Genomic DNA, 22,928 nt, shown 5'->3' on the forward strand with positions numbered 1-22,928 from the left:
GATCAGTTTGAAGGCACTGTTTGTGACCCACCTCTGCAGACTCTCTCCACAAAAGCCACTCACTTATTTTCCATCGCAGAAGAAATTAGCAAAATCTAAACCGGTCCCTCTTGCAAAGACATTATTCAGTGGTAACAAGTCCCAATGTGAAGAATCCAGGTTTCCTTCTGTCTAATCAGATGGCCCTTCCCCAACTGTCTCACACATGCTAATGGAGTGTGACGAGCACATTTGGCTCAGTAGAGGGTCCAACATGAAATGGCTCCTCAGCGACAAGACGCTAATCATCTCTCCCTAATCTACCACTGCTGTGGGGCGGGGTGTCTTCGCTGTCGTGAGTGATTTCAGAGTACGGATGGGACAGACATGACAGATTCTTTATCAGCGTCAAAGTCTTTTGTGGTCAAGTCCAGTAACGTTAAAACTAAACGCCCGGTAGACAGCAGAGATATGGGGCATTATGGAATTCCCTCCCAGGCGATGGTTTTCAGTCAGCCTAGGAAAAGAAAAATGGAATACGGGCTAAAATCAAAGGAGAGCGCAGCAGAAATCTGGGCTGTTATCGTGCAGGGCACATGCGTGCGTGTGTGTGTGTCTGTGTATGTGTATGTGCGTGTGGGCGTGTGGTGTGTGTGTGTCTATATGTCTCTGTGTGTGTATGTATGTGTGTGTGCGTGTGTGTGTGCATGTGTGTGTCTGCGTGTGTGTGCGTGTGTGTGTGTGCATGTGTGTGTCTGCCTGTGTGTATGTGTGTGTGCATGTGTGTATGTGTGTGGGCGTGTGTGTATGTGTGTGCGTGTGTGTGTATATATATGTGTGTGTATGTGTGTGTGTGCGTGTGTGTGTCTGCGTGTGTGTGCGTGTGTGTGCATGTGTGTATGTGTGTGCATGTGTGTGTATGTGTGTGTGCATGTGTGTGCATGTGTGTGTGCGTGTCTGTGTGTGTATGTATGTGTGTGTGTGTGTGTGCATGTGTGTTTGTATGTGTGTAGTGTGTGTGTGTATGTGTGTATATGTGTCTGTGTGTGTAGCGTGTGTCTGTGTATATGTATTTGTGTGTATGTGTGTATGTGTGAGTGTAGCGTGTGTGTATGTGTGTAGTGTGTGTCTGTATGTGTGTGTGTAGTGTATGTGTGTATGTCTGTGTGTGTGTATGTGTGTGTAGTGTGTGTGTATAGTGTGTGTATGTATGTGTGTATGTTGTGTGTGTATGTGCGTGTAGTATCTATGTGTGTGTAGTATCTATGTGTGTGTAGTATCTATGTGTGTGTAGTGTCTGTGTGTGTGTAGTGTGTGTGCGTGTGTGTATGTATGTGTGTATGTGTGTGATATGTGTGTGTGCGTGTATGTACATGTATGTATGTGTGCATGTGTGTGTCTGCCTGTGTGTATGTGTGTGTATGTGTGTGTGTGTGTAGTGTGCGTGTGTATGTATATGTATGTGTGTGTGTAGTTTGTGTGTATGTGTGTGTGTAGTGTGTGTGTGTGTGTGTGTGTGTGTAATTCAGACAATGTGAATGACATGGAGTGGAGGGGCACAGCAATTGCTCTTGCATTCATGTTTAAAAAGAAGAACAAAGAGAGATTACCAACAAAGAAAGCCAGGCGTTAGAGGGGGAGGGGACTGAATCTCAATGGGCTTTTAATTTCAGGAAAGGGGATAGTATTGCTGAAAAGCATAGGACCCTGCATGTTCACAGGAGTCCCACAACACTCCACAGGGGCATGCCCTGCCTCAGTTCAAGACATTCCCTCAAGCTTTTTTTTTAAAGTTGGCTCACATAGTCCATCTTCTGGACTTTGCTGACTTTATCAGCAGTCCCAAAAGCGAACAAATGGAAACTACCTTAGAAGCCACAGAGTCCACGTGTCTCTGAGCCAACTCCCGATCTCTTAGACGGCAAGGGTTGTTTTCTCTTAGTGGAAAGAGTCTGCTATGCTTTCTGTGTTGCACCTCTGCAGGCCAGCACAACAGCCCTGCTTCGGAGAGCACTCTCCTCCGTTTATCACGTGGCTGTTCCTCAAGCAGAGACCCGAATGCCAAATGCACGCATGAAAAAAGAGGCCAACTTGTCTCTCTTCCTCTTCCCAATATACAGTAGCCAGCTACTTTGCGGGCTCTGAACTGTGCCAGGTCAAAAATCTCAGAACACAGCTGTCTAAAAAAGTTGCATGAGAGGAGCTATGGCGCCTTTGGGGAAACACACCCTGGGGTAACAAAACTCACCACAGCCACAGGCAGATAGGGAAGGTCTGCTGTCAGCCCCTAACCCAGAACTGCTATTTGTTAGGCTGTAACCTGGGAAATTAATGTAAAAGAACAGATTGTACTGTACAACCTGAGTCCTGGGGCCTCAGACGCTCTCTGGCTTAGCCAGCTAGTGACTCTGCCTATCTCAGTATTTTATCTTTTTTTTTCCTCTTTGTACTAATTTAGAAAGTTAGTACTTTAGTGTAATTGAACTCAGCAAAGCTAAAAATGTCCAGGCCTTTTTAATAAGGTAGCTCTCAGTATTAAACTTTGGGGTCTGTTTTTCTCCCAAACAAGCACTTAACTCCCATTAGCACTAAACATCAAGGGAAAAAAAAAGAAAGAAAGAACCCATCTATCTCTTTGTCTTTTTGTACCCAGCTCCAAGGGGAGGGGGGCAAGAAAGGAAGAAAAAGAACTGGGTGAGGGGGAGCACAAATAAAAGAGAGAGGGCTATAGGTTCATTTACAAAGCTAAAATTAACAACTAGGGTGCCCCAAAATCCAGGGAGTGTCCACCTTTGAAAAGCAAGATGAGGAGAAAAATGTCGAAACCATTTCGAATAATAATACCCCAGCCATGGTTTCCTGAGAATTCTGTTTCTCTTCCATCCCCAGCGTATACATTAAACCTACCCCGGCATATACATTAAGCCTATTTTGTACTTGTTATGGGCATAATGATTCTAGACAACACAAGAAAATCTCACGATTTTTTTTCTTACCATTTTTACTTATCTTCCACTGAGCCAATTCATGCAGCTTAAACCATTGCTAAAGAAGATGCATCGAAAAATGGTCTGTAATCATGACAAATAACAGCACAAAATGTTCGTGAGGAGCTGCTTTCTTATCATATTTTCATTAAAACATCTTTTCACCTGCCTTGCTTTGCCCATGTCTGGAACTTGCGTTGTAATCAGTCTTATTAACTGGGAGCATAAATATGATTTATTATGGTGTGATAATGGAAGGTACGTGGACCCAGAGAAGGGCTATATTGTCCTCTGATGAAATAGCTCCTTTCTCTCAAATGGAAAGCTGTATCATGAGAACATGCAGAATGCAACGAGTGATTATTTCCTCGGGATGAGTGATGGAGAGACGGACAGAAAAATCTCCTTGTTGACCATGACAGCCGCACAGGGTCCCCAAACCTCCCCGAGTTTGACAACCTGCAGACACTTTTGATGAACTGTATTCTTCTGTCAGAGACAGCCTGTCTGTGAAGAGAAAAGAGACCTTTATCACCGAGTCGGCTATTATTGTCTTGATCTTTTATAAGCAATCACTAATGCACATGAATATAATATCCTTTCTCTGAAGGGCCACGCATAATAGAAACGTAGTTAAAGGACCCTCTCCCCAGCTATGCAAATGTCCTCACACCATAATTAAGAGAGATGGTTTGTGACTGATAGGGGAAGGGAAGAGTAATCAGATTGTCTTAGCGTCATCTCCTTATTTTAAAGACTTCCACCTGAGGCAAAGAGTGTTTATGGTAGATGTACGGAACTAGGTCAATTCCAAGTCTTAGGCTAAAAGGAAAAACAGTTTTGAATATGGTGTTACTGTTATAGTTTTTATTAAACATGCAAATGGCAGCTGGTTTTCAGCCAAGAGTGATTACTATGCTGATAGGCCTTAGAAGAAAATGAGTATGTCTCTCAAAATCCCTGTCTGAGGGTTACTGCAAGAACAAAGACCCATTAATAAACAGTATACTCGCACAAATGGGTCCTCGAGTCCCAAGAAAGGTCTCCAATAAACTCCCCACTTAGCTATCTCCAAGAGTCTAAACAGGACCTCAAAACACCATGCCAGTACATTATTTTTCAATTAATAAATACATTTAAGGCAAAACGCCTACTATTGCTAGGCAATTAAATGTACTTCCTTTTTGTGGTCTCCGGGAGCTGTCTCCATTTCTGAACTGTGAGGGATACCAGGGCTGTGTGGATTTGGTAGCAAGCATTTCCCCAGCTCACAGATACAACCCAAACCAGCCTTGAGAAAGCAACCTAGTTTAAGTAGACCAAAAGCTTGGAGCTCAGTCTCAGGTGCTGGCAGAAAAGAAAAAAGGGCATAACCCGTAAACATCTTAATCTACCCTCAGCAAAATGCAATACTTAATTTTTCATTAACCTCCTGACATATGGACCCAGAGTAACCCCCACACCACCCCCTAACGGGTTTTACATTGCCAATTACTGGTGAACACTCCAAAGCGCTGGTGCCGAAGGGTTAATCATTAGTTTCACACCAGTGGGTGGTCAGAGTTGGAAGAGCAGCCCCAGAACCCAAAAGGGTAGACAGTAGGGAAAGGAAAGCTGTGGCCCCCTCGTGCCTCCCTTGGTCGACTGCCTTGATGCGTTGTGACTCTTACACACATGTACAGGCACAGGCATGTATATGTGCCTGTACATGCACATGTCTGTGTCCAGAAAAAAGAATCATCAACTTGGGCCTCCCTGTCCCATCAAAGGTAGATTACACCGGAGGGATACATTCATTCATTTTCATTCTCCCCCACCCCTTCTAAGTCACGGCTTTTCCATGGGAATGAAAAAGGAAGTGCCATTTCTGAGGCAGCTGGGTTTTGAGAAGTGTTTGATCTCCCTTAAGAGAGAGATCTCTGAAGTCCTGCCAACTCTTGATTATCTGTATGAATGAGGCTAAGAGACGGGATGGGTAGATGCTACTCACAGATAATCTTCAAACTCCTGTTGGGTCTGTATTTTAGTTTGTTTCTGCACAAAATGTACCAGAGCAGTCAACAAACAGAGCTGATTGGATGTTTCCCTTCTCCTTTTATGGTCAATCTTGTACTTGTCAACAGAGAGAGGAAACTGTCAAAACACTGGCAACAAGAGAGGAAAGGAAAGAAACTAAATACCCAGATAGTCAGCAAACCGGATAATCTGTCCCTGAATAAATGACAAAAATCTCGTTTTAAAGGTAATAGAAAAAAAGACCTTGAGGGCATTCCCCACCTTCAAAGGCACCTTTTCCCTCTGCCCCAAGACAGCCAAAAGAAGCACAATCAACAACAACAACAACCAAAACCCACGGGAGGAAAACACAAAAGGAACTGGCTGCCCATCCAGGTCTTTGCCTACTCCACATGTTCTAGATTGGACTACTTTCTAGGAGAGATCAAGACAAGGGGAATAGCCAGAAGTGGGATGAGAGTGTCGGTAATCTGTGTGGCCATGAGTGACAGGGTGTTTCAGGTCCAGCCTGGCCTACGACTCTAGGAATCCATTCAGCTCATTTAAAATTCACATTAAAAATGTAAGTCAACATCCTCAAAAAGGGTAACAGGCACTCAGCACATTATCTTTTATTTAGCACAAAATCCGATATTCCTTACACAACCCCAAGTGCTCAGGTTCATTTAGGACCAAAGCAAGAACCTGCAGAATGTGATTTTCCACGGTTCTTCCACTCAACCTTGCATTTGTGGACATTCAGTTAAGGGGAGAAAGACTCCGAAGGAGTGGCGTGCACATTCTCTGCCCAGTTGTGAAGCTGCGTGTCCATAGTTTTGCTTTAGAAACGAAAATCTAACAAAGTGATTAGCATTTAAATAGCACAGAAATTGTCTCCATTATCCCCAGTGGCAAACATGGAAACAGGATCAAATTCCAGTCTCCCCTCTTTACTTTCCAGTGCCAAGATGCTGAGACAAAAAACGTTTTGACAGAACTTAGCTGGGGTCAGGGGTCAGGGCCGGGGGGGGGGGGGGGAGGAGGTAAGGAGAACGAAGATTTCTTCCTTCAATCAGAAAGGATTTGCTTTTTTCCACGCATACAAGGTAAGAAGGGCCAGAAAGTGAAGACTCGGGATGCTCTGCCTTGTGTGATGGGAGTCAAAGAAGACTCTTTGTTTCACAATGGGCTCCTGTCAGCAACATCAGCAGAAACAGACACTTTAGTTTGACCTCTGGAAAGAGGCATTTCTACACACACACACACACACACACACACACACACACACACACAGACACACACACACACACACACACACACACACACACACACACACAGGACACTGAAGCTTAATTACTCAACATCTCATAGTCTTAAAGACTGGTATCTGTCTGATAGTTGGTAATAACCCCCTGAGACACAGACTAGCTCCATTAGATCTTAAATGGATGCAAGTTGTATATTTAAGTATCAGTAAACTGATAGTCAAAGTAAGTATATTAGCTGAAAACTATCATCCCCTCCATGGTCATTAAATTGCAAATATCATTATGCAGAATATACATTAAACTATCAGATGGGAATTAAAATCTTCACCAAAATGTAGAGGGATTTCGGATGCTCAGAACTAAATAACAGGAATTGGTGTGTGGTGGCAACAGTCTCCTTTGCTAACATAGAAGATGTGCGTATCAAATCTTCACATGTAGCAGGTCCTGTGATAGTCTAGGTGGTCTGGATGAAAACACGGGGTAGCCACTGTAAGACAAGAAGCCTGCTAAGGAGCAGGATCATTACAGTCATAGAATTTGGAACTTCTACCCAATATCCCTAGGATAAACCCACCCCTGCCACTTTGGACCAAATAGAGGGGGTATTAGGGTAGAAATAAGGAGCTCATAAGCGCTCAGTGGTGAATTGAGGAGGATGAGGTAAGACAGAGCAGTAGTTAGATGGGTAGGAGCTAGGAGAACATTAAGTGTGGCCAGGCAAATAGAGTTACCTGAAAGAAAGGCCTAAGACAAGACAGTCCATCTCCCTACCACAGATGAATTGTGGGTTACTTTAGATGACCTACTAGCCAAGTCACATCCTGAGCCTCCTCCAGGCCATTGAAAATGTTGTAGGTGTTTTTTTGTTGTATTTTGATGGCAACAGAACATGGAAGTCAATAAGAACAAAATCAGCCCAGTGTAAAAACACTCATCATTTGCCCCTGTGATGGTTTGAATATGCTCACCCAGGAAGTGGGACTACTAAGAGGTGTGGCCTTGCTGGAGTATGTGTGTCACTGTGGGTGTGGGCTTTAAGACCCACATCCTAGGTGCCTGGAAGAGAGTCTTTCAGTAGCAGCCTTCAGATGAAGATGTAGAACTCTCAGCTCTCCCTGCACCATGCCTGCCTGGGTGCTGCCATGCTCCTGCCTTGATGATACTGAATTGAACCTCTGAACCTGTAAGTTAGTCCCAATCAAATGTCGTTATTATAAGAGTTGCCTTGGTCATGGTATCTGTTCACAGCAGAAAAACCCTAACTAAGATAACCTCTACCCAAAATATACCACATATCTGCTTTTTATGGCCAAATAATTTAAGATTCCCAAACACATGTGAAAAAACAAGATTGAAATATAGAAGTAAGATGGCCTAAGCCTCTTAGTGGAAGAACATTTGGAAGTGGGCATCTAAAACAACTTAATGATAACTTAATGATAAAAATGGAGGCATTTCCCATGGAAGTGCTCAGTGTAGACCCTGAAAGGGCTTGGATGAGTGGCAGGTGCTTTGGAAGGGGATCTGATGATGTGTGTATCAAGGACAGATTTCAACCTGTCAGTATGCATTCCTGACTGGCTCCCCTCTCTGTCTGCAGCTTCTTCTATGCAGTTAGTTAGTTAGTTAGTTAGTTAGTTAGTTAGTTAGTTAGCTAGCTAGCTAGCTAGTTAGCTTTATTCACCTGCTAGTCATTCTTTTGGATTTTACTCAGTTTTCAGATTCCACACGGAAATCTTATGACTACTGAAAGTGATATTTCTTACCTTTCTCTCCTACTCTTTGTTCCCTTTCTCATCACATCAATTAAGATTTTCTACATCTGAAGCAAGTCTAGCAAGAGGGTATCCATTGCTGGTCCATTCCACAGTTTGCAGAAATAATGGTTGCTAAAACAAACAAACCTGGAAGACAGGCCAAGCCAAGGGAAAGGAGGGCATTGTAAGTGAAGCTCAGAGTCAACACTTAGGAAGAGTATTACCCAATCTCCTGATCTTTGAGCTCTAGTCCAAGATGCCATGGACAACCCAGGGCAATGACATTCTAAAGAGGCTCCAGCTGAGTTCTCAAATTCTTAACCTTATTCCTTTGGCTACAGAAAAATCAAGCCAAATGTGAGGCAATCTCATTTCCCTGTGACCTTGTAATCCCTTGTTCCTTTAAACACTTCCTTGGGGCTTTGCCAAGGTCTTCAGTTTTCGTTCACTTCATCATGAAGGCTACATGTGTAGCTATAGAGAATTATGCTGATTAAAGTGACACTCTGTCATCCCCTTGAAAGCTCCAGTCTTTGGAGAGAGGACTGGCTCTGTAGCTCCAGCCGGAATGGAGAGTGGTTCTTCAGCCACAGTCAACGCTTCCAGACCACATCACCCCTAGAATGCTTTATGTTTCTTCCTTTTTGGAGTGGGGATAGGTGAGATTGTGTGTAGCTTAGGCTGATGTCATATAGCTTAGGCTATGTCCATTAGGCTGGCCTTGAACACCCGATGAACATCTTTCTGCCTCATCTCCCAAGTACTAATTAGTGTAGGCATGAGCCACCATGGCCAGTGATCAGGACTACTTCCTAACTTCCCTGTCCTTCTTTTCTTCCATCCTCTGTCCTCCTTGCTTCCCTTCCTTCCTCCTTCTTCCGTCTTCCTTCTTTCCGTCCTTCCTCCCTCCTTTCCTCCCTTCCTCCCTCCTTTCCTTCCTTCCTCCTTCTTTCCTTCCTCCCTCCTTTCCTCCCTTCCTCCCTCCTTTCCTTCCTTCCTCCTTCTTTCCTTTCTTCCTTCTTTCCTTCCTTCACCCTTCTTTTCTTCCTTCCTCCTTCCTTCTGCCTTCTCTCCTTCCTCCTTCCTTCCTCCCTCCTCTCCTTCCTTCCTCCCCCTTTCCTTCCTTCCCCCTCCTTTCCTTCCTTCCCCCTTCTTTTCTTCCTTCCTCCTTCCTTCTGCCTTTCTCCTTCCTCCCTTCCTCCCTCCTTCTTTCCTTTCTTCCTTATTTCTTTCCTTCCTTCATTTTGGTTCAACTGCTTACTTTGTTGGTTGGATTGTGAGGTCCTGTCTCACTGTGCATCCTCGGCTGGCCTCGAATTCATCCTCCTCCCATCTTCTCTGCACAGTACATGCACTGCAGACACATTCCACTGAGCCCTGCCTTGCCTCCCCCTTGTGTACAAGTTTCAACATATTAAATATTTAAGCAAAGTGTTCTATAACAGAGACTGTCCTTATATTCACCATCTGTTTTAGAGTTAAGAAGGTAGACAGCTCCCTCACTTGGCAAAAATAAAACAGAAAGGATAGAAGGGAGAACTGTAGGCAGGAATGTTTCTCTTCTGGGATATTCTCTCAGATGCAGATGGGTAATTCTGGCTGATTCCTGCTAATGGGGGAGGCGCTGGACAGATAAAGCCAAATCTGTCATTTCGCCTTCTTCCAAAATCCTACTGTAAAGCTCAACGTGAGTCTTAACTAGCGGGAGACCCTCCCACCACACACAACTGAGACTCGAGAACAGAGTTCGATGCAAATGCAAGAGGTTTATTTTCCGGCGCATCGAGGTCGACTTTTAATCAGCCCCTCGTGGCAAGTGACTGGAAGGCAACCCTGAATGTCTGTAACAAGCAGTTTTTATACTTTTTAGCGGTACAGTTTGCATCAGCAAGGGTACAGTTTAAACTTATTGGCTAAGCATATTGACCTTTGAATCTATTAGTTAGCAAGCATATGGCATGCATTTGAACTCTATCTAGAACCAGAGGGTCAGGTGACTATGTGAGTACATTCTTCCAATTTTCAAGAATGTCCCTGCTTCTCCCGAGAACTGTAGGTGGAGAATGGAACTTGGCCTAGCCTTGACCCGAGGCGGGAAGATGGTACTTGGCCTAATCTTGACTTGAGGCGGTGGGTGTAAAGCTGGTGAAAGCACTTAGGGTCCTCGTAACCTACCTACTTTCTACCAGGCCAAGCCTCCTAATAGCTCTTATGCTTCAGTAAGAACTAGGGTCCTTCACTATTTGTTACGCAGAGCAGATGCCAACCAGCTGTGGTCATCTACCCACAAACACAAATCTTCTAATAGACATATTAAGAAATTCTTACACAGTTTGGAGAAGGGGTGGCGGGCATCACAAGTAGAGCAGTCTTCCCAATTGAAACCATCAAAGTACACATATGTAAAACAGAATTGTGATTCTTCAGGATATTCTAGATGTAAAGTAACTACATCTATGGGTCACCAAGGTGCTTCAACGCTATTCCTTTCTCTTCTCACCTTTGCTTTACTGTGTTGGTTTTAGTTTGAGGTGAGATTCTCAGCCTGTGTGGTACAGCAGCCTCAAGCTTACATGGACCTTACCAAGGGAACCTAGAAAAACAGATACCCCTGTGGTTCCCAGAGAGCTTGTCAATTCCTCAAAAGCACTCTTAAGATCTTGGGTCACTTGTTGACCATAGGGTCTCGTTATTTGATTGACATCCCTACCAGAGTCTCAAGGACTGTGAGAAGGGCAAATCCCCAAGGAAAAGACCTTTTATCAGAGTTTAAAAGAACAGAGGCACCCTTTAAATCTAAATCAGTAGCAGAAACTGTTGGAACTCATTGGCATCCCTTATCTTAACAGTGAGACAGCACCTACCACCCTCTTTGCTCCAAGTCCCACAATGCTTTTCATGTCTGCATGAAGAGCAGACAGTGCACAGGCAATGCGGATGAGTAAGAGCTTCTCAGTGGCTTCCGATGGTTTCTTCATTGCTGTAACTGGCCATCACGTAAATAAGTAGTTACTGACTTGAGAACTCACTATTTACTCAATAACCCTTGATGGGAAACCATGATCCCTTCACACACTATTATAGAAGTACATAATTACAGGCCTTTCAAGCGGTTACTTCTTTTAGGCATTTGCCTGTAATAGCTCCTTCGAAGCTGTTAAGCTCTTATCGTTTGAAGACTCGAGTAGAGAATATTTAGTTCACTCCTCATTGACCTAATAGAGAGCAAGTTCATCCCAAAGATGATGGCGTCTCCTCCTGCCGAGAACACATGGTCAGGCTTGGGCTGTTTGGTTAGGAAATCCAATTGCCATCACACGACATTCACCTCATTTAGTAATTAAATATTGACACCAGATGATCGGAGGTCACTCTTTCCCCGGTCCCTCCTGAAGGCAATCTTGTCCTTAAGACTTGCCCTGACGTTATTTCTATCAAGTGTCATTTTCTATGGAAGTAAAATGCCAGGAGGTCTACTGGTTCCTGTGCATCTCATTCTTAAGCACACGACATAGTCCTTATTTTAATGCAAAGTGAGCTTTGATGCACAATGAACATTTTGTTCCTGAAGAGTAAACCAGCTCCAGGATCAGGGGATTCAGGCACCTGCCCCTGTCATGTGCTCTACGCGGCATTATAATGGAGAGGTGCTCCTCCACTTACAATGGAGCCTCATCTGAAGAATTCCATCACAGGTTGCAATTACCCTGAGCTAGAAATGCATTCCCTATACCCGACCTACTGAACATCACAGCTAATCACAGTACACTGGATAGTGTCACTCCTCTGTCTGCGGTCATGTGGCTGATCTTGAGGTGCAGTTCACTGCCACTGTCCAATGTCATAATAGCATCGCACTCCACCTTACCAGCCTGGACAGAAAGGTCAAAACTGTGTAATTAGATTTCTACTACAAACAACACATTTGTGTCATGGCCGAGTTGAAATGGTAAGTTGAAAATGAAGGACTTCCTGTGTATGGGTACTAGGACAAACTGCTTTAGAACTAGGACAAACTGCTTTACATTAGATAATTTATAGAAACAGAAATTTATCACTCACAGTTCTGTAAGATGAAATACCAAAGATCTAGAGTCACAGAATGGGTGTCTAGGGAGGGCCATATATCGAATGTTCTATGTGTCGTCATGCGGTGGTTGACTTGGAGAAAAATACTCCTTCTAAAAGTCTGCATCCCCTTTTCCAGGGTCCCACATCTCAGGGTCTGGTTCCCCCCAATGTCCCTGCCTCTTGACAGTATTAATTGGGGGTTAAGAGTCAGCATAGGAACTGGAGGGGTAGGCAACATCTAAATCATAATATTAATGTATTTGATTCAATCATTACAGTTAATGGTCATAGAAGACAGAAAATGCTGCCCCCACCCACCCCATCCCATACTCCCAGCAACAGGGAAATCTTCTCGAAGATGGTCTTTGGGCCTGAATCATAATGTGGGCTCCTCAGTGTACTCGCTAACCTGAAGATTCTCGAGTTGATGAACTCCATAGTCTCATGAGATCAATTAGTCAAGTCCTTACAATCAATTAGCAGACAGCCGGACACCTCTGGTTTTGGTCCTCTGGGGTGCCTCCACTAATATTCTGATAAATGCAGGAGATTTACTCCAGCGGTGATGGAGGGAACTAGATGACTTTTCTGAATTGAAAGCCTTTCTCTTGCATGTGCCTAAACCCTCATCACAGCAATTCCCCTGTCTTACAGTCTCCCAAGAACCCTTCTAACCTTCCTTTTCATGAAAGAGTCTTCCAAGCCTGGCTCTAACCCTCCTCCATCTCTACATCCAGGTACCTCCAAAGTGCATGATACACAAGAGCCATGGTCTACACTCACTGCTCCCCATCTCTGAACCAGGGATCCCTGCTCTCAAACTTCCATACCTTTGCATATGCTGTAGCCTTCCTAAGAGCAACATCTACCTACGTTCATCTGTCTGACTCCTAGTCATCCTTAATGCTTCCCCTGAGATCTCCCACAGACTAGAACTAAGAAGACAGCCCTGCTATGCCGTCACCTCCTCCAGCAGCCCCCTGCATGGTTGATGTTGGCTTACTTCTGTCCCCCCAAGAGAGTTTCTACCTCCTGGAAGGCAGACTCCTGTTTAGCTCCCCGCCCACACCTTCCCACCTCACATGCACTGTGTCCAACCTGCAGTGAAGGCATTAATAGGCAATTAGATTAATAAACAAAACAATTAAAGAAATTAAACTTCCTGTAAGATGATGTCATTTTAACTAAAAACTGCAGGAATTGGCTTAGCTCTGAGAAGGGAGAGGAGTAATCAGAGTTTTGAGCAATCTTCCAGAAAGCTCAGCCTGCACAGAACTCTGGGCCAGCTGGAGGAGGAAAGCACTAGAAGGATCCATTTTCCTTCCTAGCCTTTCAAAACCCTATGAAGGTTATCGTGGGTGGGCATTCGGAAGATCGTCATAAGACCCCAAGCAACGCATGGAGCGGTTTGAGTACTGCAGCTCAGCTCCCCTTATGGGAGGGATATAGGCGCCCGGGTCTGTATTATTTCAATAGAGATCAATTGAAAATTGGAGATTGATTGGCAGCAGTGCACAAACAACCTGCTAAGACATGCTTGGTTCATAAGGGCTGATTCCGGCGCTGGAGAGAGCTCCGCTGGTAACGTGCTCGTGGAACAAGTTCCAGGACTTGAATTCACTCCCAGAAGCCATGAGAAAAAGTCAGGCAGAGATAGGTGGGTTCCCCAAGACTTGCTGGTCAGCAAGAACAGCCTGACTGACAAGTCACTGGCTATGTCTCAAAAACAATGGGACAGACAATATCTTGAGAGGTGACACTTGAGGGTGACCTCTCTCCCTCTCTCTCTCTCTCTCTCTCTCTCTCTCTCTCTCTCTCTCTCTCTCTCTCTCTCCCTCCCTCCCTCCCTCCCTCCCTCCCTCTCTCTCCCTCCCTCCCTCCCTCCCTCCCTCCCTCTCTCTGTTCTCTCTGTGTCTCTACCTCCCCCCACCTAAGTGACCTAAGTGAGTAGAGCCAAGTGACAAGAGTCAATGGCTCTGTGCTTCAGGGAGGACTAGTGATCAGAGTGTCTCAGGCTTTAAGCTTCTCGGTTCCATATCTGAAAAGGCCTTTTCGACTTTGTTTCATGCTGTTACTCCTCGTGCCTCAGTTTCTGCATCTGTAAAACAGGAAGAAGAGCCCCGGGCACCTGTCACACAGGAGGGTGATGCAATGAACCAGGCAGCATTGTGTGCCGATTTGCATTTCCATGGCTTCTGCGCTACGTGTCTGTGGTAGCATTATTATTACTTCTGAAAATGCCAGCTATCATCCAAAAGGGTTATTTCAATCACAAGGCTTTCTTCAGGAACAATTCCTAAAGCAAAAGCAAAAGCACACACATTCTCCTTGGAACTATCATAACCAGTCCCAGTAACAGTTGGGCCTTCTCCCCCCCACCCAGTTCATTTATAGTCAGATTCTGCAAAATTGAAAACATCCGACATCTGGCCTGAAAAACTCATACAAAGACAGAGAGACCCACAAGGGCATGGGTGGGCTTCGGCTGCATGGGAGCCAGATGTGTTTTTTGCCTCAACCACTCTTTTCAACCTTTAGGGGAGAAATTCAACTGAGTTCTCATGCTTATCAAAACCCTAAGATTTGGGTTTCATCTCTACATTTTTTAAATATCTTGTCGAATATTTATAAATTTAATCTTATCCCAGATGGTCAGAAATTTGTAGACAAATCTTTTATACATCACACACGCACGCACACACAAACATGTATACATGTGTGCGTGTGTGTGTGTGTGTGTGTGTGTGTGTGTGTGTGTGTGTGTGTCATGTAGTGTATAATCCTGGCACACAGGGAAGCAGAGGCAGGAGGATGACTATAAGTTGGAGAAAAGTTATAGATACTGTGAGGCCAGTGTGGACTGCATAGCAAGACACTTCCTCCAAAAGATAGACAGACAGGAGCTGAGGAGAGACCAGTCCGTAAACCAGACTTAAGCGTGAGGGCCTGAGTTGAGGCTCCAGAAGCCACAGAGAAAGCTGGATGTAGGAATGGCCATTTACGCCCTAGCACTGGGGAGCCCTAAGGCCCACTGGCCAGCCAACCCTGACATAGCATGAGGAATGACACCTGAGGTTGACCCTTAGCCTCTCCATGAATATGCAATGCATGTATGTACACACCACTGTAGTGTAATAGTGTGTGCATACACACACACACACACACACATACACACAAATAGGTAAATAATAGGATAGAGAATTTAATAATCTAGTAGTAGTCACATAAACATTTTGGGGTGCTAGATGTCAAACCTTTGGCCTTATATATGCTAGTCATGCTCTCTACCACTGAGATACATCCTCAGCCCATTTGTGCAAACATTCACAGTGACAAAAAAAAAACAAAAAAAACAAAAAAAACAAAAAAACACTAACAGCTACTGCCTATACATTATGAGCAGACCCTGCTAAGCACGCTGCCAGCATTGTCTCATTTAATCTCTGCAGTCAGTCCTTGAGGGAAGTACTGTCATTTTCCTCACTTCACAGGTTAAAAAAGTAAAAAGAAAAAAAAAGAATTCAAGGAATGCATGGACTAAGTAATTTACTGAACACTCCATTACTACAAGAAAAAAGAAAGTGTTTTGGTTGATGTTTGAAGAAAATGTTCACTTAATACCACCTTTAATACAGGAGAAATCCAAGATTGTTAATGGTGTGAGGTGAGTACAGCCATGCTAAGCCACGCCCCTTGTGGGGAGGCTACCCAGACCCCTTAATACACCTCCCAGAGATCAGAGAGTTTGAGCAAACCTGCCAGCGCTTGCTCCATTTCGGCCATCTTTGCTACTCCCGGAGAAGAGACACACATTTATACGTATGCACGCACACGCCATGCACACGCCACGCACTCATACACTCAGTGTAACTTATCCGGGCTCTTTGCAGAAGAAATGCTGTCTCCAGTTCCCTTTGTTTTCAGCATGCCACCCAACAGCTTCATTCTAGAAACTTCCTCAAGGCAGCGGGGGAATTTACAGAATTGCCAAACAGGCTGAGAAAAACCTGGTGGGAGGAACTCCCACGGAAGGGCTTTGTGAACCAGGATAAAGAGGGCACGTTAGCGTTGCCTTGTTTCATGAGAAAGGGAACACATACAACAAAACCTGATTACAAAAATCTCATTTTACAAGCTCCGGGTAAGAGGCGCCGTCCTGGGGAGGTGCTGCCCCTACTGAATTCCTGTGTCATGCGCTTTCTGAGCGAAGACCCCGGTTCCACTCCCAGAGCCGGGTTAGGGAAAACCAGAAGGGTTTGTGTGCGCGGCATTTAACTTTAAGCATTTCTGCGTGGAAATTTACAATGCACATAATTTACATATTCAATACCGGTGACAATTTACTTCTCCCGTCTGAACAGGGCTTTCAACTATGCCACTTGAACTAAATTAATAAACAGTAATTACAGAATGTTGTGTGAGCTAGCTGTTGATGTTGAGCAGACACTAATCAACACCTTCTTTTAAGGGCCAATTAAGGCTGAATGTATGCAATATAAACATCTTTGAGTATTTAGACATGAACTGCAGAACAAGGTAAAAAAAAATTAAAATCTGAACAATTAGACTGGGATGAGCCCGTCAAACCTGGGGAGACGGACCCTTTCGAGCCAGTCTCTGAAGTCATGTTAATTTCTTCAAATGCGATTTTTTGTAAAGTAGTGAGGGGCTGGAAGGACTCTCTGGGCCAAACCCCATCCGTTTAGAGATTTCCCCAGTATCCCCTATTCTTCTCCATATGCTTCAGGTTTCACGGAGCTGCTCTCTAAATCGCCTCAAACACTTTTCTCCTTAATTCGTGTGCATCTCAGTGAAAACTTAATCTCCATATTTCTGACTCATTTATGTATAAATCACTGACGTGTTATTCGGTAGCTAAGAAACCTTTCCCTAAGCCTCGTCTCTGGCCACCCAGGCGCTACACACGGTATGGAGGCTGCCCTGGGCTCCACAATGGGAGAGAACACCCTTAAATTGCAAACACACAAATCACAGAGGCAGATTAGATGCTGTTGGGGCGTGGAGAGAGATCGGACAGCCCTCGGTCCCTGCTATCTTCAAGTCCTACCTTTGTGTGCAGAGGAGGGATGAGAAGCCATATCAGCAATGGTCCAGCACTCTGAGTAACGTGTAGAACTGCACGAGTGATGTTTATCCTTGAGAGTGAGCGGGTTTTCCCGGGGATGGGACGAAATGAGAGCCATGTTTCTTCACATGTGAGAGGTGACAATGCCCCAGCCAGGTCCTTTTGATGTCCAGCACAGGCCTGGTCCTAGTAACAGTCAGGATGTGTTCACAGCCTTTCAGCCTACAATTCCATTTCTCCTTTCTACCTTAGATCCCTCTGCTCCTCAGGCTGACTCCTGCCCTTACTTCCGCTGTGTGTCACCTCTTCTTGTAGGCAGATGGACCTCTTCTCTCTCCTCTCTCCTAACATCGGTGACCTCCCAAGTCAGACTTCAACTCAAAGCACTCCTTAATCTCGTTCTCTTCTTAATCCCACCCCTGCCCTCCTATCCTTTCATCCCCATGAGTGTCTCTGTCTCTCTTGGTCTTTCCATTACTCCAGCCTCTTATGGTCCACATTGTGTGAGACTAGGTCTTAGGTTGCTTTGAGGCATCTCTCAGGAGGGCTGACTCTCGTTAATTACCAACAGTTCTTATATCTACAGATAAGGGGCGTGGCCTTCTCCTCTGCCCCCACCCTCATCGAGATTACAAACAAGCCAGAGACAGAGATTTGTGAGTCCCAGAGCTTTCTCGCATCCAGCATAGGACTATTTATGTGAGCAAGCAATAGATGAATATTTGTTGAATGAATATGAATGAAGCTTTCTTTAAAGTCAACAAAATGAAAGTCTCTGTTTGGCTTCAAATATTTTCTCAATAAAATTTGGAAGTATAATGATAGACTCTGGGCTGGAAATCAAAAATTTAAGATAGTTTCTTATTTACTAGTCTCATATTAAAAGCTGGGGAGCGATAGAGCCATGGGACTGGAAGGGACCACCAGAAATTATTTAATGCCCTTTGGAGCGGACTGTACTTTCAGAGTAGTTGGCTGAATTTTGCCTCATGCCCCATATAGTTAACCATGGTGATGAGAATAGTAACTGACCACTGAGTGTTCCCACCTAGAAGGAAAGGTTCGGGCCCCTCTCCCTCAAGCCTGGCTGAGATCTGGAAGTGACATTTCCATGGGTGCAAATAAGGATGTGCTTGAGGACAGGTACCACCAGAGAAGATGGCTTAGCCCTCCCACTTCTCATCCATTTGATGACTTTCTTGCTTATTTTTCTCTATATACACTGTGTTGTCCCCTGGACAGCCTCATCTGTTCCCTCCTCCTCCTCCTCCTCCTCCTCCTCCTCCTCCTCCTCCTCCTCCTCCTCCTCCTCCTCCTCCTTCCTCTTCTTCCTCCTCCTCTTCCTCTTCCTCTTCCTCCTCCTCTTCCTCTCCCCCTTCTCCTCCTTCCCTTCCCCCTCCTCCTCTTCTTCTTCCTCTTCCTCCTCCTCTTCCCCCTCCCCCTCCCCCTCCTCCTCCTCCTCCTCCTCCTCCTCTTCTTCCTTGTAGAGAGCGGCGCGGCAAAACAAAGATGGCGCCGACATCCAGCCTTGTCTGGATATAAACGACTTACTGCGCATGTGCAGGCTTGTCCCCTTGCTAGGGCTCCCTCTAGTGGTGAACAGCGGTACTGCACATGTGCGGTTTATGCACCAGGTGTCAGTTAACCATTAATATGCTAATGAGGTGATTCATTCTCCGCCAATCCCTGGAGGACAAGTAGTGGGGTGATCCATGCCCCACCAATCCCTGAGAGATAATTAGCATACTGTTGTGTATATAAGTCGAGCGACTTTGCTGCTCGGGGTCCCTGTTCAGAAGAGCTGTAACACTAAGAAGAGCTGTAACACAGTAAAGGCTTGCTCACAGAAGAATCCTGTTGCCTCGCGTCGTTCTTACTGGCGGGACATTGGGCTCGAGACACTTCCTCCTCCTCCTCCTCCTCCTCCTCCTCCTCCTCCTCCTCCTCCTCCTCCTCCTCCTCCTCCTCCTCCTCCTCCTCCTCCTCCTCCTCCTCCTCCTCCTCCTCCTCCTCCTCCTCTTCTTCTTCTTCTTCTTCTTCTTCTTCTTCTTCTTCTTCTTCTTCCCAGTATTTCATGGGCAAGAGAGATGCTCTGGCTGGGCAACTCCATCCTTAGGCCTCTCCTGAGAAGTAGGTGTCTTGGATCATCCTTCACTGCCATATACCCTATGTACCCTATGTACCCCTCTGTGCCCAGCCTGTTAGACCAGCCTCTTTCCTCATAGGTGGTGTCATTCTATGCTCTGTACCAAAGATCTGGGTGACACGGTGTAGAAGACTGAGCCGTAACTTTGGGCTCTAAGAGGAGTAGACCCAAAAACGTCTACGAACCATTGACTAGTCATCGTAAAGTGTTTGGTTATTACATAACCTAAGTATAGCTCCTCACCTGGAAACAGAAATATCCCAGCAGAGGGATCACATACTAAACTTTCAAGATGTGTCTATTTCCTTCCCATTCATTTTATTTTCTCTCCTCTCACCTCTCTCTCCACATTCCTTCTCTAGTCCTCACTTCATTTATTTCTACTTCCTTATTCCCATCTCCTTTCCTCCTCCAGCTCTTTCTCCCCTCCCTTCCCTCTGGCTTCCTTCTGTTCCTATTCTTTCTTCCTCTTCCGTCTTCCAGCCTCTTCCATCTACAGCAACAAACTATCCCTCAGGTGTTATCGACCATGAACCCTAAGGCCCTCCTGTCCCAGCTCTGCTTACATTACCAACTCACTGCACTGGTTCCTAGCTAACTTTTCCTGCTTTCAGCTCCTTCCTTGCTAGTCTGAATTGGTCCACATTCCCAGTTCTTTAAGACCCACCTCCTGCATGTGAGGTTTGCAATCATCCTCGCTGTTTCCAAAAGAAAACCCAAACTCCTTGGCAATGTATTAAAAGGCCCTTCATAACCTACCCCAAATATTCTAGTCTGCTTCTTGCTCTGGAACATCCCCTGGCTTTCAGCTGCGTTCTGTCAGCAGTTGGCTATGCTATGTTCTTAGTACCCTCCAAGGTTCTGTTCCCTCTCTACCTGGATTCCTATCCCATCCAAACCTCTCTAGAACATTCCTGACATTGGTAAATAGGACTTCTCAAAACTCTTCCCTGACCTACACAGGCTAGTTACCCAGCTCCCTCTGAGCTTCCAAATGCTCTAATTAACTGTGGTGTCTTGGCTTCTTTCTGCCCGCATTCCCTCCTGAGTCTTGGCTTTGCTTTATGTACTCTTACATCCCTACTGGTGGTATTCCCCCCATGAATTCAAATGCCTTCCATCCTGGAATCTTTGCCTAATTATAAGCCCATGCCACAGTAATTCCTCCTGTGACCGGGGAATATTAACTTTCTAGTTGAGCCTCTGGTATGAGAAAACCCAAATTTCTAGTCTTGGTTTCACTGCATGTTAATTTTACAAACTTAAAGAACATACCCAAGGTTCCTGGCCCTTTAAGCGACTCGTCCTCATACAGTTCTTATAAAGACTAAATGGCTGGCCTTAGGATAAACATAGATGTCAACAGACTTATCTTTCACGGCCAATTGACTTTCTGCGGGGTTTCAAGGTGATGTAACCAGGAGAGAATTATCTTTTAATAAGTAGTGCTGAGATAAATGAGTATCAACCTTTTAAAAGGTACAACATTGGACCCTTTACGTCATACACAATTAACTCAAAATTGAGCATAGTCTTAATTATAGGAACTAAACAATAAAAATTTTAGAAGGAACGATAGAAATAAATCTCTACGGCCTTGGGTTGAGCCATTTCTTAGGTAGGACATCAAAGGCATGGAGTAAAAGAAAGAGACTGGACTTCATAAAAACTAAAGAGCTTTGATGTTTTTAAAGGGCACTGTCAAGATGGAAAGACAACTGCAGGGTGGGAGGAAGCAAGTATAAGTCACATATCTAATAACAGTTTGTATTCTGAATAGATGAGCAATACTTAAATTCAACAAGGGAAAGGCAATAACCAATAACTCAATTCAGAAAGCAGGGAAAGGATTCGAATAGACTTTCCTCAAAGACTACATCAGTGATTAAACGCCCATGAAAAGGTGCACAGCCCCAGCAGTGCTAAGGAAATGCAAAGCAAAACCACAAGGTACCATGTCACATCCACCAGGCTAGCTAGAATAAAGAAGGTGGGTGATAACGGTGCACCAGTGGCCCAAAAAGTTAAACAGAGAGTCACCATATGATCTTGCAAGTCTACTCCTAGGTAGGTAACCGTGCAAATCTAAAACATACGTCTACACAAAATCTTACTAACATTACTCACAGTAGGCAAATACGGAGGCAACTTAAAACTCACCAAGCTGTCAAAGAGACGAAATATAGAATAGCCACACATTGGAATGTTATCTTTCGATAAGAAGGAAAACAGAGATACATATTAGAGCATGGATGAAGCTTGAAAGCGAGGGAAAGAGTACAAGTCAGCCACACATACTCGAGTGATTTATACAAAATATTCTGAATAAGCAAAAACCATTAGTAAGGAAGAGTGCTATCTGCCAGGGGCTGGTGGGGTGAGAGAAATAAACAGGAAGTGCCTACAGATTGGTAGGTGTGTGTGTGTGTGTGTGTGTGTGTGTGTGTGTGTGTGTGTGTGTGTGTTGTGTGTAGGATGATCCTCTGGAATTTTCTAGTGATAACGGCTATTAAACCCTAAGCATATATGAAAAGCCATGAATTATATTACAGGGGTGAACTTTTGATATGTGAATTACATCTCAATGAGGGTTTTATAAACTAGCTAACATCTTCTATATTCTAAATTTAAATGAGATTCTTGGTACATGGTAAGGCACACACTAAATGCTTGCTACTACAATAACGCATGTCTGCTGTTATATTGTTCTAGCTTGATGCTCTGTCCAGACTGACTTTGTTATCTGTTTTCACTAAAACATGAGCTTCTTGAAGGCAGGGGCAAAGGGATTTGTGAATCCTGGTCATCATCCTTCAGGTTCTGATTGGCCTGAACTATTCTGAAATAAACCCGAACTCAGCAACATAGAAAATGTCAACTCTAATCAAGAGCAAGTATTTAAAATTATTTATATTCTGAATCACAATTTTCTGCCTTTTCTTGCATCTGTGAATAACCTTCTCGAGGCCTTTCTTGGACTTCACTCATTGCCTGTACACATACCGAGGACACAGGCTTATGTCTGGGTTATAGCTATGTCTGCTTCTAAATAAAAATCAATTACATTTATAATAATCTATTGCTACATACAGTACATCTCCTCATAACTTAGTAACTTTTTTAAAAGTGATTTTTGTTTGCTTCTTACAGTGTGATGGATCTTGGGTTAGATAAAATATAATAGAATGTTTCTCATGTCTATGATGGACCAAAACATTCAAAGGAGCCTCTTCCCTCTTCGCTTCCATGCCTGATGCCTCAGAGAGGGTGGCTCACAGTGTCAAGCAGACAAGTGGGATGATTTGCCTGGACTCCTGAGTACAGCATTCTCAGTTTGCAGTGGCGGCTGGATTCGATGGTTCTCCTTCACAGAGCCTCAGTATCTCTCTATCTCTATGTGGCCTCTCTGTGTGGATCAGCTCAGGCACTTTATATAGCAGCTCGGGGCTCAAAAAGGCAAAAGGCAAACACTGCTAATTTATCTTTAAGGCTTCAGCCACTTTTACCACACTCTGCTGAGCAAAGAAAGACAAAGACCAGCCTGGATTCAAGGGAATGTGGCTACACGGAGAAGTGATCACTTAAAGGGGTGACCCCATAGGGGCATCAGAATAACACATGGGATCTGCCCAGGTT

General features: G+C 44.6%; 1 long non-coding RNA gene across 2 annotated transcripts; it reads right to left on the reverse strand.

Annotated features, from left to right (window-relative positions):
• Positions 1–2,961: 2,961 nt before the first annotated feature.
• LOC147996592 (uncharacterized) lies at positions 2,962–18,371 on the reverse strand. 2 transcript variants are annotated; one of them, XR_015672644.1, is made up of 5 exons: positions 18,195–18,371; positions 17,129–17,332; positions 7,999–8,136; positions 4,957–5,110; positions 2,962–3,473 (listed from the first exon to the last, which is right to left on the reverse strand). It is a non-coding gene; the product is annotated as an uncharacterized LOC147996592 (long non-coding RNA). The 2 variants fall into 2 exon arrangements; XR_015672643.1 differs by lacking the exons at positions 4,957–5,110; positions 18,195–18,371 and having other exon boundaries at positions 2,968–3,473; positions 17,129–17,557.
• Positions 18,372–22,928: the final 4,557 nt, after the last annotated feature.

Source organism: Rattus norvegicus, chromosome 2 (genome assembly GCF_021556685.1).
Source record: "Rattus norvegicus strain SHRSP/BbbUtx chromosome 2, alternate assembly SHRSP_T2T, whole genome shotgun sequence".
Lineage (NCBI taxonomy): Eukaryota > Metazoa > Chordata > Mammalia > Rodentia > Muridae > Rattus > Rattus norvegicus.